The sequence below is a fragment of the Ahaetulla prasina genome, chromosome 3, assembly GCF_028640845.1.
Source record: "Ahaetulla prasina isolate Xishuangbanna chromosome 3, ASM2864084v1, whole genome shotgun sequence".
Lineage (NCBI taxonomy): Eukaryota > Metazoa > Chordata > Lepidosauria > Squamata > Colubridae > Ahaetulla > Ahaetulla prasina.
Window position 1 is genome coordinate 91,163,581 of NC_080541.1, and position 12,489 is coordinate 91,176,069.

Sequence of the window (12,489 nt, forward strand, 5' to 3'; positions counted from 1 at the left end):
TATTTTATTTATATTTTTTTAGATCGGGGTCTCCAACCTTAGTAACTTTAAGGTTTGTGGACTTCAATTCCCAGAGTTCCTCAGCCAGGCTCCTCTGATGATCCCAGCTGAAGTTGCCCATTGAAGCCCAGAACCTCTTAAAAGGATTGTTTTAACAACCTCTTCGGCCAAAGATCTTGTAGAAAACATGTTTTTTAAGGTTCTGGTGATGAGGAACTCAGCTGGGATCACCAGAGGAGCCTTTTAAAACAGCCGAAGAGATTATTAAAAAAAAAAAGAGTTTAAAGGGTTCTGACGATCTCAGTTGAGCCGTGGGTTCATTGAAGGCTTTTTTTTTACTTTTAAAGGCATGTTCTCCGCTGAAGGAAAACTGCTTTTAAAAGTAAAAAAAAGCCAGGGATTTTTGCTACCGGTTCTCCGAACCACCAGCCACCATCGCTACCATATCGGGCGAGGTCCGAATCAGGAGCATTTCACCCCTGTTTTAAATACAGCCTGCAAGCTCAAATACATAACACACATTCTATAAGATGACTCTATCAGTTATGTATAGTTAGATACCCCAGCTTCTCCATTTGCTGATTATAGAAAAGATTTGGGTTTGTAAAATAAAGGGTAGGACTCTGTAGGGGTCCATGAAGAGTTGTTGGTTAAAGGCTAGGATTTAAAACTTTTCAGCATTCTCTGGTTAAGACTTTAGGATCACAAGAAGATGTAAAAGCCCAGCAAATTGAAGTAGAGAAACACACAATACAATAATAAAAAAAAACCCAACAAATTCTAGCACAAATTTCTGGTTACCCATATTTTTCTTTTTAGTAAAATAAGCAAATGCATGAAGCCAGATATTTCTGTTAGGGTAGGTGTATTCATTTGTCTGCTTGCTTGGTTTTAAAAATATAGTATTCTGTTGTCTTATATTAAGTCTCATATTTTTTTTCTTTGTGCAAGTTATGAAATTGGATATTGAAAATCAGTTTTTATTCATACTTCAGGCCAGGGGTGAAATTTACTTACCTTCCTTACTGGTCTGGAAGTGTGTGCGTATGTCACATGCGCACACAGACTTGCGCAGAAGGTAAAAAATACATTATTTCCTGGTTAAAATCATTGCTACCGGATTGCCGAACTACCAGCCACGATCGCTACCGGATCACATGATCCGATCCGATCCAGGAGTATTTCACCCCTGTTCAGGCTATGTTCAAGAAAACACAGAGTTTAAAAAATATTATCAAAAAGTTAGGGTATAGACACAAGATAGAACACCATAAAATAGGTAGTGCTAACTACCTGGCAAGCTGGCAAACTACCACACCAAAACAAGAGACAAGACCAGGATGTGAAAAACCTAGTTGGCTTCTGGGAGGAAAGATTTAGGACCTTCTGTCTTCTATCCTCAGGGCCTAAGCAATTTTGATAAATATCCATATGGCAAATTCTTTATTTCCCCATAAAAAGTGAATTTCCCTAATGAGTAGGAAAAATATTACATTTTTAAAATCTAACTTGTAAAATTATGTAGAGAACAAAAATTATTTAAATATATATAATAAGAAAAAAATGAGTTTTAAAATCGAGTGTTGATTGTGCACAAAAATTATTTAAATATATGTGTGAACTGCATTTCAACTGGTAAACTAATAAGCTAAAGATATAAACTGAAGAAAATTAGAAAATATAAATATAAACAAACCTAACTCAACATATTTGCCCATTTCTTAAAGAAGAGAACTACTTGCTTGAGGCTGTTATATCAAATTTATAAAGCTTCAAGAGTCTGAAAAGATGATAATTGTAATGAAAGTGAACGATTAGTTTGCATGATGTTTTCATAAATATTCAATTTATACACTATTTGGGTGGATCTTATTTAAACATTTCTTCCCTGTTGAATCAAACATTGACAGCACACGAAGCATAATCTGGAACATTTGAAATAGTTTGAATTCCAAAAGAAAACAAATAAGACTATTGACATTTATTTTTTTTAATAAACTGATAGTTAGCTTCCTAAGAGTATAATTATAACTACACAAGTTTTTTTTCTGAAACTAGATACCATTTTATGTTGTAAATTGCATCTCTCTCTTTTAAAAAATACTTTATTAAATTTCTACAAAAGCTAAAATATAAGAAAAAAAATCTGAACAGGAAAAAGATAGGGGAAAGTAAGATGCAAAGGAATAAAGAAAAATGAAAAGAACTGAAGAAAAAATAGCTTCTGACTATCTTTGATATAATTATAGCGATAAAATATATTAACATTTTGATCTAAAATTCAATAATATCAAATATTTCTATAATCATAAACATTTTTAATTATCAATTCCCAAAATCAATGTATCATTTCTTTCATGTTTGATAAAAATGTCCAAAAGTAGTTTCCACATTAAAACAAAATAAAGTCTTTTGTTAAGGTAGCTAATTTTGTCATCTTAGCCACTTCTATTAATTTAATAATCCAATCAGTTTTGTCTCTGTATGCATATGTATACAGAGTATATGTATAATATCCTCAACACAGGATTTTGATCCTATCCCTTACTTTTAATAATGTTTTCCAAATCTGTCCTCCTAGAGATTGTTCCTGATCATTTGTCTGACAATCTTGACCATAAATGTCCATTTTATTTTAATGCATTCATTTTTATTTTGATCTGTGACCATAATAAAAGATTGAATTGTCTATGGCAGTGATGGCTAGCCTTTTTGCCATCACGTGCCAAAAGTAGGGTTAGGGTTATGAGTCCCCAGAACTCCCCCCACTTTTGGCATGCGATGGCACAGTGAGCCTGGTAGGCCTGTTTTTTGCCCTCTCCAGGTTCCAGAGGCTTTCTTGGAGCTGGGGCGGGCGAAAACAGCCTTCCCCACCCTCCTGGAGGGTGGCCCTCCGGAGGCCAAAAAAGGCTCATTTCCTGACTTCTAGTAGGACTGGAAGGGCCATTTTTTGCCCTCCCCAGGCTCCAGAAGCTTTCTAGGAGCCTGGGGAGTGAAAAACAGGCCTTCCAGTCCCACTAGAAGTTGGTAAACAGCCATTTTGGCCTCAGGAAGGCTTCCAGGGGGGTAGGCCCAAAAATCAGCTGGCTGGCACATGCTTGCGTGCCCACAGATATGACTCCACATGCCACCTATGGCATACATGCCATAGGTTCACCATCACAGGTCTATGCCATCATCATCATCTTAAATGCAAGAGTACCATTACTTCATGAACAAAATCCGAAGAGAAAAAAGTCATATATATGAGTGCAAAATTAAAAAAAAGTCATCCATCCTCTACCCCACCTCCCAAAATCCCCCAAATACTTTGATAAAAATGAGTGGCACATTTTCATATTTTCAGAAATGCACATGAAACAAAAGATTCAATTTGGTCTCAGTTCATTTATAATCACTCCCCCAGCCGAGTGGAACATCAAGATGAAGATTCAAGAAGGAAACCAACAGTGTAAAAATGTATCATAATTGGCAAAACATGTATCATTTTTAGCTTTCTGGAGAGACATTGATTGCTTCCTACAATAATAGTCAAAGCAATACTGCACATTTTGTCCCTGAATGAAATTTCTTTGAGAAATAATGTTCGTTGAAATAGAAAGCATCGCACTTGAATTCACCTACATTCCAGGCACCGCTTTTCTGAAAGGGTCAATCAGATCTTTGACAGAAACCTTTTGTCTACACAAAATAGGAAATTACTGTGTCTTGCATTGAACAACAACAGCAACGAGAACAACAACAACAAAATCACGACAACATTGTATCTCTGAACCCACATCATTATGGCATGGAAGTGTTTCTTATCCCTTTTCAAACAATTTTTTTAACTGCCAGTGCTGCATTGTATTTTTTTAAAATTCTCTTTTTAATAAAGGGATGCTAAGATGGTGACAAGGGGAGGGAAGGGAAAAGGGTATGTTCTCACCAAGGCTAGTAGCATTTGCTTTGACAGCAGAGTCAGATCATACAAATAAAGTCAAGGTACAGCCACACAATTTTTATTCTATTTATCCTTGTGGCTTTGTCAGGCTGGATATAGTAAATCGAGAAAAGTATTAATGTTTCCTGCTGTGATCAAGTCAAATGAATGTGGGAAAAGCCAGCTCCCAACCTTCCATTCAAGGTTCCTACACTGACATTTACAACTGACCCAGTATGTTTTGCTGCTCAAGGAGAAGGGCAGTGTGGTGCATCATTCTACACTCTGGGAGCTGAATACTTTTTAGTTCAATGAGAGAATGAAAGGGCACCTTCCAGCAAGCTGAGGATCAGAAGGCAAAATTGGGAGCTGCTTTGTAGGAAATATATAGGCAATGTGGCCCTCACATCTCCATGAAGTGGAAGAGAAACAGCCAGGGTTTCATTCCTATGGCCTTTCTGCATTTCTCGCTTGAGAGAACTCTCTTGTTCATTGTGTGCAATCTTTTGTAGCTGTGGATCACTACAGCTAAGCTTATTTTAAGGTTTATAAAACTTGCTTCAAAAATGGTAGATACCAGAGGTGGGTTTCACATAATTTTACCACCGGTTCGCCACACACTGAAAATGTGAGCGCATGCGCTTTCCACACATGCACACGGCCTTCTGTGCATGCGCTTTGCTTGTGAGCTCGGCTTACACATAGCTTAAAAAATGTAGCTAATGTCATGTCCCACTCCTCCACTGACGACCGGGTCAGGGAAATCCAAATCAGGCGTGCCCCTGCAGCTCTGCCAAAGTCCTAGCAAAGTTTTCAAGGCAGGCAGGAGACCAGAAAGTGACTTCAGCAAGATATGTTAGACTTTGCCTGACTCAGAGAATGCCAGAAAGCATATCCTTTATATAGGCCATGGGGTGTGGCTCCATGACTCAGCACTTATCCAGGCCTGCCCCTCCCTTCCTTCTGTTGCCTCCGCCTATCAAGTCTTCTGAAGCGAGGGTCACTCCAGTCTGAAGCTGTTGGCAATTGACCTTCCTCAGGCTCACATGCTGTGGGGGAGGGGGAGGGGTCTAGTTGCTCCATTTGCCTGGGCATGGAGCCAGAGCTGGGGGCTGGAGGTACTTCTTCCTCCTCAGCCTGTCTGGGCATGGAGCCGGGGCCGGGAGGCATACTAGGACATTCCTCAGAGTTCGGAAGCAGATAAGAAGGCCCCGGCTGCGATGAAAGCGGGCGAGACACAACAGCTAAATAGGATGGCATAGCACTGGGGTGGGGAGCGCCTGCAGGTCACCATTACTGGTTCAACTGAACCAGTCCGAAATGGTTGAATACCACCACTGGTAGAAACCTGGATCACCTATATTTGGCAATTATGTTGTTGGATATTAGTGAAAGAGGGCTCTGGAAGCCATGAGAATAAGCAACAAACAAGCAATAAAAAATTTAGAGACTATATGAATTGAGGATTCAGGTTTTTTCTTTTTAGTCTAATATCAGTTTTCATCTTGTGTATGTGTGGTTTTTTTTTTAAGGAATTGCATGAATCATAACTTTTTACATACATGCCACAGTGTTGCGTATAAAATTCTGGTTGCTGCCAAGACCTCTTTGATGTAATTCAAGCACAAGATCCACTCCAAGTTTTAAAAGTGACCCCAACTTCTGCCATATGCAGCTCAGTGCTATGTCTCTTTGCTTAGAAATTCCAAAACTGTTCCATAGGAGCAGCAGAAGCAGAACGCTGAAGTGTTGGAATGAACAGCACTATTTCACTGGTGGAAGTACATATTTGATGTTCTTGGTTTAACACTCCCCGCAGGGAGAAAAAGATGTTTTGTGCATTTGGGAAGAAATGTTCTAGCCTGTTTTGTACCATCTGTATGTGTTCTTTTTGTCCTTGCAGTTAGATTTTCCTCCCCTGTTATCCAAAGGGTAAAAATGGAGGGCTGAGATGATCTGTGTTTAATCTAAAGATAATTAAAGACATTGTTTTGGGGAAAGAAATAATATTTTCCCCAAGTGTATTGTTTTATACCTATTGATGCTAGGAAACTGTTAGTGCCATTTAAGTGTCCAGGAATGCACTCACAAACAAGAACAAATGCCATCAATTTTCTATATCATACAATTACTGGTTGCACTGGACATGGACAGTGGACAGTGACTTGTTTTGGGAAAGGTCTCCTTTAACTGTTGTGGCATATAGTTACTGATCAAATCAAAGTATAGTTCAATCCATCCCCTAAAATGTATCTGAAAGATAAAATAGTCATCCTAATATTTTCTCTGTAAATAGGATTTGCATGATAATCTTGCAAATCAGAAATAAATAATCTTGATAATCAGAAACAAATAAGCTACATCTGAATCAATATAAATTCCCTTGAACTCAGTGGCAGTTTTATTGTCAATTGATATCAGGAGAGAGATTTAAAAAGGTTCCAAAAATGATTGGAGAGGGAAGAAAACAATGCCCACCATTGAAAACCTTCCTTTTAAAAGGGATTCAATGCTTGGATTGTGTTTCCACTATCCCTGTGGCTCGTTTTAAATTGGCTGAGGAAGGAAGCTAGATGGGCAATCTACTTTATTTTTAATCTAAAACAGACATTAATTTGGGAGTTTCTAGAGGTAAACTAAGAAAAAACCTGACCAACTTCCCAAAGCTCATGTCTAAGTTTCATTCCAATAAACTTTGTGAGCAGTTCCAGATATAAAACATACAGATTCTTTCTGATTAACCTCTTCCAGTTAAAATCACGAAGCTACAGGAAATACCCTCCTGTGTCCTTTTGCTTTACTTCAATTCCTTAATTTGCTCCCCTTTACCAGTATTATTTTGTTTTTAGGCTATATTTCAAATTGACTTCTCCTACTGTCAACCCACCTGAATAAATCAGATAGAAAACACGACTAGATGAGCTAAACATACTTTATCATAAGGCTACATTAATAGAATCTCATTAGCCTGAAAACGCAGAACTTCCCATCACTGAGCCGTCGTGGTGCAGTGGTTAGAATGCAGTACTAGAGGCTACTTCTGCCGATCACTGGCTGCCAGCACTTCAGCAGTACGAGTCTCACTGGATCAAGGTTGACTCAGCCTTCCATCCTTCCAAGGTGGGTAAAATGAGGACCCAGATTATTGGGGGCAATATGCTGACACTGTAAACCTCTTAGAGAAGGCTGTAAAGCACTGTAAAGTTGTATATAACTCTAAGTGCTACTGCTATTTTTAACTGCTGGATCCATTAGGATGTGTCCTTTCTAAGTTTCTTTCCCTGACTATTAGGCTCCTCCTCTTTTGTTTGCTTGTTTCTTAGGCAACATCTCTTGCCCCTTTTGCACAATGTTATTATCACATTTCTTTACACCTACCAATGGACCATCCTATGCATTTCCTGCAAACTGATATCCGTATATCAGTGCATTGATTTTGTCAATTGTGTCATGCGAACATCATTTTCCTTTGGTGAAAGTGAATCTCAATTAACTATGGATTTTTTTCCCCCTTGTAGCTCAAACATCTACAACGGAAATGAGGAAGAATACTCTAATGCTATCCAATTTCATATTTAAAAAACCCATGGAATTGATTCAACCTGACCTCAAAACTTAAAATAAATCTCATCTTCACAGATGTAGAATGTTTTCTGAAATGTTTACTAACTTCTGAAAAGTTAAAGGAACAAGAGAACCCCACAAGGTGGAGCCAAAATATGAATGGATGGAAAGCTACTGTCTATACAGTGATGGCAAACCTTTTTTGCAATGAGTGCCCAAACCACAAGTGCGTGCGAACCCCCAAAATGCAATGTGAGCGTCCCCGCGCATGTGTGCACATCTCCCGTGCATGTGTGTGTTCACCCTGGATGTGTCCTACCACTCATGCGCAGCAGAGACCCAAAGACCAGCTGGCTGGCGGGAGGCACACATGCACATCAGACGTGGGTTTCAGCAGGTTCTGACCAGTTCTGGAGAACCGGTAGTAAAAATTCTGACTGCCCCGCCCCCATCTATTCTCTGCCTCCCAAGTCCCAGCTTAACGGGAGGAAATGGGGATTTTGCAGTAACCTTCCCCTGGAGTGGGGTGGGAATGGAGATTTTACAGTACCCTTCCCCTGCCCTGCCCACCAATACACGCCCACAGAACTGGTAGTAAAGAATTTTGAAACCCACCACTGATGCACATGCATGGTGGAGCTGGGCTGGGGCGACGGCTGTTGTGCCTGGAGAGAGGGCTTGCGTGCTAGGTGTGGCACATGTGCCTTAGGTTTGCCAACACAGGTCTAATGCATAGCAAAGAATTTCTACACTAGCAATGGTCCAACTGGGAGCTGAGAGTGAAACCCTTCTTTCTCAGGTGGGCTGAAGAAGCCTAGGTAGCAAAGGAACTGCTCAAAAAGATAAAGGAGGAGGAGATGACATCCTCTCTTTCAGCAGCCCAGAAACAATTATCTGCTTTATCTGGTGACCGGGCTACCAGACAGTGCAGGCAAGCCCAAAGTTTTGATTTAAATATAAAGAACAGTAAGAGCAATAGCACTTTATCAAAGTGCATATTGCATATTACTCTTGTTAATTGTTAAATGGTGTAGTTTTCTTATCCAAACCCGTAACTAAATTCTATAAATGAATATTGTAAATCGAATAGAATAGAGTAGAATTTTTTATTGGCCAAGTGAGATTGGACACACAAGGAATTTGTCTTCGTGCATATGCTCTCAGTGTACATAAAAGAAAAGATACGTTCATCAAGGTACAACATTTACAACACAAATGATGGTCAATATATCAATATAAATCATAAGGATTGCCAGCAACAAAGTTACAGTCATACAGTCATAAGTGGAAAGAGATTGGTGAGGGGAACTATGAGAAGATTAATAGTAGTGCAGATTTAGTAAATAGTTTGACAGTGTTGAGGGAATTATTTGTTTAGCGGAGTGACGGCCTTCGGGAAAAAACTGTTCTTGTGTCTTGTTGTTCTGGTGTGCAGTGCTCTATAGCGTCGTTTTGAGGGTAGGAGTTGAAACAGTTTATGTCCTGGATGTGAGGGATCTGTAAATATTTTCACGGCCCTCTTCTTGATTCGTGCAGTATACAGGAAGGCAGGTTGGTAGCAATTATTTTTTCTGCAGTTCTAATTATCCTCTGAAGTCTTTGTCTTTCTTGTTGGGTTGCAGAACCGAAACAGACAGTTATAGAGTTATAAATGATGACTTTAAAAGTCACAGTCAATGTGGCATACATTTTCCATGTTTTTGCCATTCAAGAATGCAAAATAAACTCATAACAAAGGATAAAGACTGCTCATACTAATAGAGGGCTGTTTTGTTGACCTTTTGGGACCTAGATTTGCTGTCAATTTTATGCCTGGTTTTCAGGCATCTCTCTCTCTCTCTCTCTCTCTCTCTCTCTCTCTCTCTGTGTGTGTGTGTGTGTGTGTGTGTGTGTGAGAGAGAGAGAGAGAGAGAGAGAGAAGATCTAATGGTTGCTTAATGGTTTTTGTTTCATTGCTGTTTTGATACTGAGGTTTTATGTGTTCACCATGGTATTTTAAGGAATAAGACATAAATGTAATAAACACATGAATAAGTGATCAATAATTAGAGTTCAATAGAGACACCCACACTTCAATTCAGAACATTGTATTGGATACTAATTGTGACAAGCACAAATCAGTCATGAAGCCCAATCCTTTATTTATTTTAAAGACCATCTCAATATGCTTTTGAAATTGTTGATTAAATTGTTGGTCTGTAATGAAAGATAGAATATGTGGCTTCTTTTTTCCTTTGGCTCAGATAGAAAAAAATGATTCTCAGGAGCCTACTGCAAAAGACCACTTTTTCATAAGATTATTACAGTTCAAATATATCAGTTATGACTCTTGGTCAGAGAGTTTGAAGCCTGTCAAAAGTCCCCTAAATTTCCTTTTGGCTCATATCACATTAATCATATCACAAGTCAAGAGTCAGTAAGGTTACAGTTATAGACATTTTAGCACTCGCTCAATAGGTTTTTTATATGAGTCTGTTTTATTTCTTCTGGCCTTCTATATATACTGCCTCCTCCTCTTGTCTCCCATCAGCTTGGGATGATTTTATTTCTCATAAATTAATGAATTTTCTAGAACTGAAAACAACTCTCATTATTTTTATTTTTAAATTCTATCTATAAATTGCTACATATTTGCAGTAAGAAATTGTTAGTTCTAATCATATTTGAGTGCTACTTCGGTGCAGAGGTTAAAGCCAGCTGGGTGATCTTGGGTCAGTCACTCAACCGTAGAAAGAAGGCAATGTTGAACCACTGGTGAAATCTTGCCAAGAAAACAACAGGGACTAGGAGTTAACACTGACTTAAAGGAATACATACAAATGTTTGTCATCTTTTTTTTTTTTGGTAGACGTTTCATTACCTAAACCAGGTAACATCATCATCAATGCTAGAAACATCTGCAAGAAAACAACCAAGCTCAGAGAGCACCAAAGACCCTTATTTCAACCCTGAGCTACAAATATTCTCCTTTAAATGTTTATCATGTATGATCAAATCACCCTAAAAAAAGTAAAAGGTCTCTCCTATTTTGAATGTTGACCTGATTATTCTTTATTATTGAAGTTGCAGGTGAGATATAGACAATAAATTTGTCTATTTACTTACCCCACTTTTGTTCTTCCGTTTAAGCTGCTTTTTCCCCCCTCCCATATTTTCATTGCCACCATAATCCTGTGAGGTAAATTCAGTTGAAAGAAAATGGATGCTGAAGCCTTGGGCCAGCCCAGTATCTTAACAGTTACACCACACTGGCTCTCTATCTTTTGAGTATATTTTTATTGAAACTTTTAACAAAAAGATAAAAACTAATCCAAACCAATAAAAATAAGAAAGACAAAAACAAAGTAAAAGAAATCAAAGGAAAAGCAAAATGAGCAAGAAAAAAAAAGTAAAAGAAAATTAGAAAAAAGAAAATCCATATAAAGAAATGGCTTTTGATATTCTCCATGGCAGTTATAATTATAAATACATTTTGACCTCTTTCTATCTAAATTTTCACCACATTATGCTTTTTCTGTTATCTGTCTTGCCTCATGTCTTGAAAACCACAAGTGATAAGTTCATTTTTTTCCACTTTTATGTAAAACTTTCATAAGAGGCTTCTAGGCAGCAATAGATGTAGACAATATTTTTTTTCTCTAATCAAAGAAGTTAATTTATCCATCTCCTATTGTAAAGAAATAGATATACTGAAATAATAGAATTAGTAGAAACTTGTTAATTGTTTCCTGCAAAATACATACATACATACATACATACATACATACATACATACATACAATATACAATGTCTTTGTATACCTGCATACTGTAAATATTTGTTTCCTGTGACACTGACTTATATTATTCCCTTTGTAGTTATAACACAAACATGCCACATTGACTAACTTCCTGGACTGTTACTGGGGTCTGTTGCAAAGTGTAATGTATTTGAACTTTAGGAGGGAAATTTGGGCGGGAACATGCACGTTGCTGATTGGCTGATGCCTCGATAAGCGTGTACATGGCCGCATTAAGGAAAGCCGCAAACCACTGTGAGTATAGAGACTTGGAGGACTCTTTATTAGAACAACTCATTTGTGGGGTCAGGGACATCCGATTACAGAGGCGGCTGCTGTCGAAAAGCAACCTAACCCTGACGATAGCCTTGGATGAGGCCAGGGCACATGAGATTTCCACCAAAGCGGCGGAAACCTTACAAAAGCCGAACACACCAAAACAATGCCAGTCCACAGCGAGGAAATCCAGGCCGAATCGGAGGGTGAAGAAGAGGAAGAGGTTTTCCACACCGGGAGGCTGGAGAAAAGTTACCGGGATGAGTGCGTGAGCTGCGGAGGCCAACACCAACAACAGAATTGCAGGTTCAAAGACGCAATTTGTCGGCGGTGTGAAAAGAAAGGACACATAACTCAGGCCTGCCAAGCCCCTCAACCTTCCTGCCAAAAATTCAAACCGCCCAATCAGCAGGGCGCCGGATCAGTGAGACGGCCAGGGATTGGTCCGTTCAAAAAAGGCGCGAAATTGAATCAGACCACTGTAAGAGTGGGCCACGCATCAACATGGCTGGAAAAGAAGATATTCACCAAGACATACATCGAAAGAGTGCCGTGTAAGATGGAGGTGGATACCGGCTCATCAATCACAATCATGTCTTGGGACACCATTGCGAGGGACCTGCCAAACGTTGCGAAACACCAGCTGCAAACCCAGAAGCTGAGAGTACAAGACTACCAGGGAAACTGAATCCCTGTTCGAGGAGTCACGTCCGTCAGAGTGAAATATGGACATTTCAAGAAAACCCTGCCGATCACCATCATAGATGGAAGCCTACCCAGTTTGCTAGGTCTGGACTGGTTCAGAGCCTTGGGCATGGAAGTAACCGGGGTTTACAGAAACGGAGTCGACCTGAAGGATGAATTGCTGAACGAATTCGAGGACGTCTTCCAAGACTGCCTGGGCAAGTACGTGGGGACCCCCATCTCTTTCAATTTGGACCCCCAGGT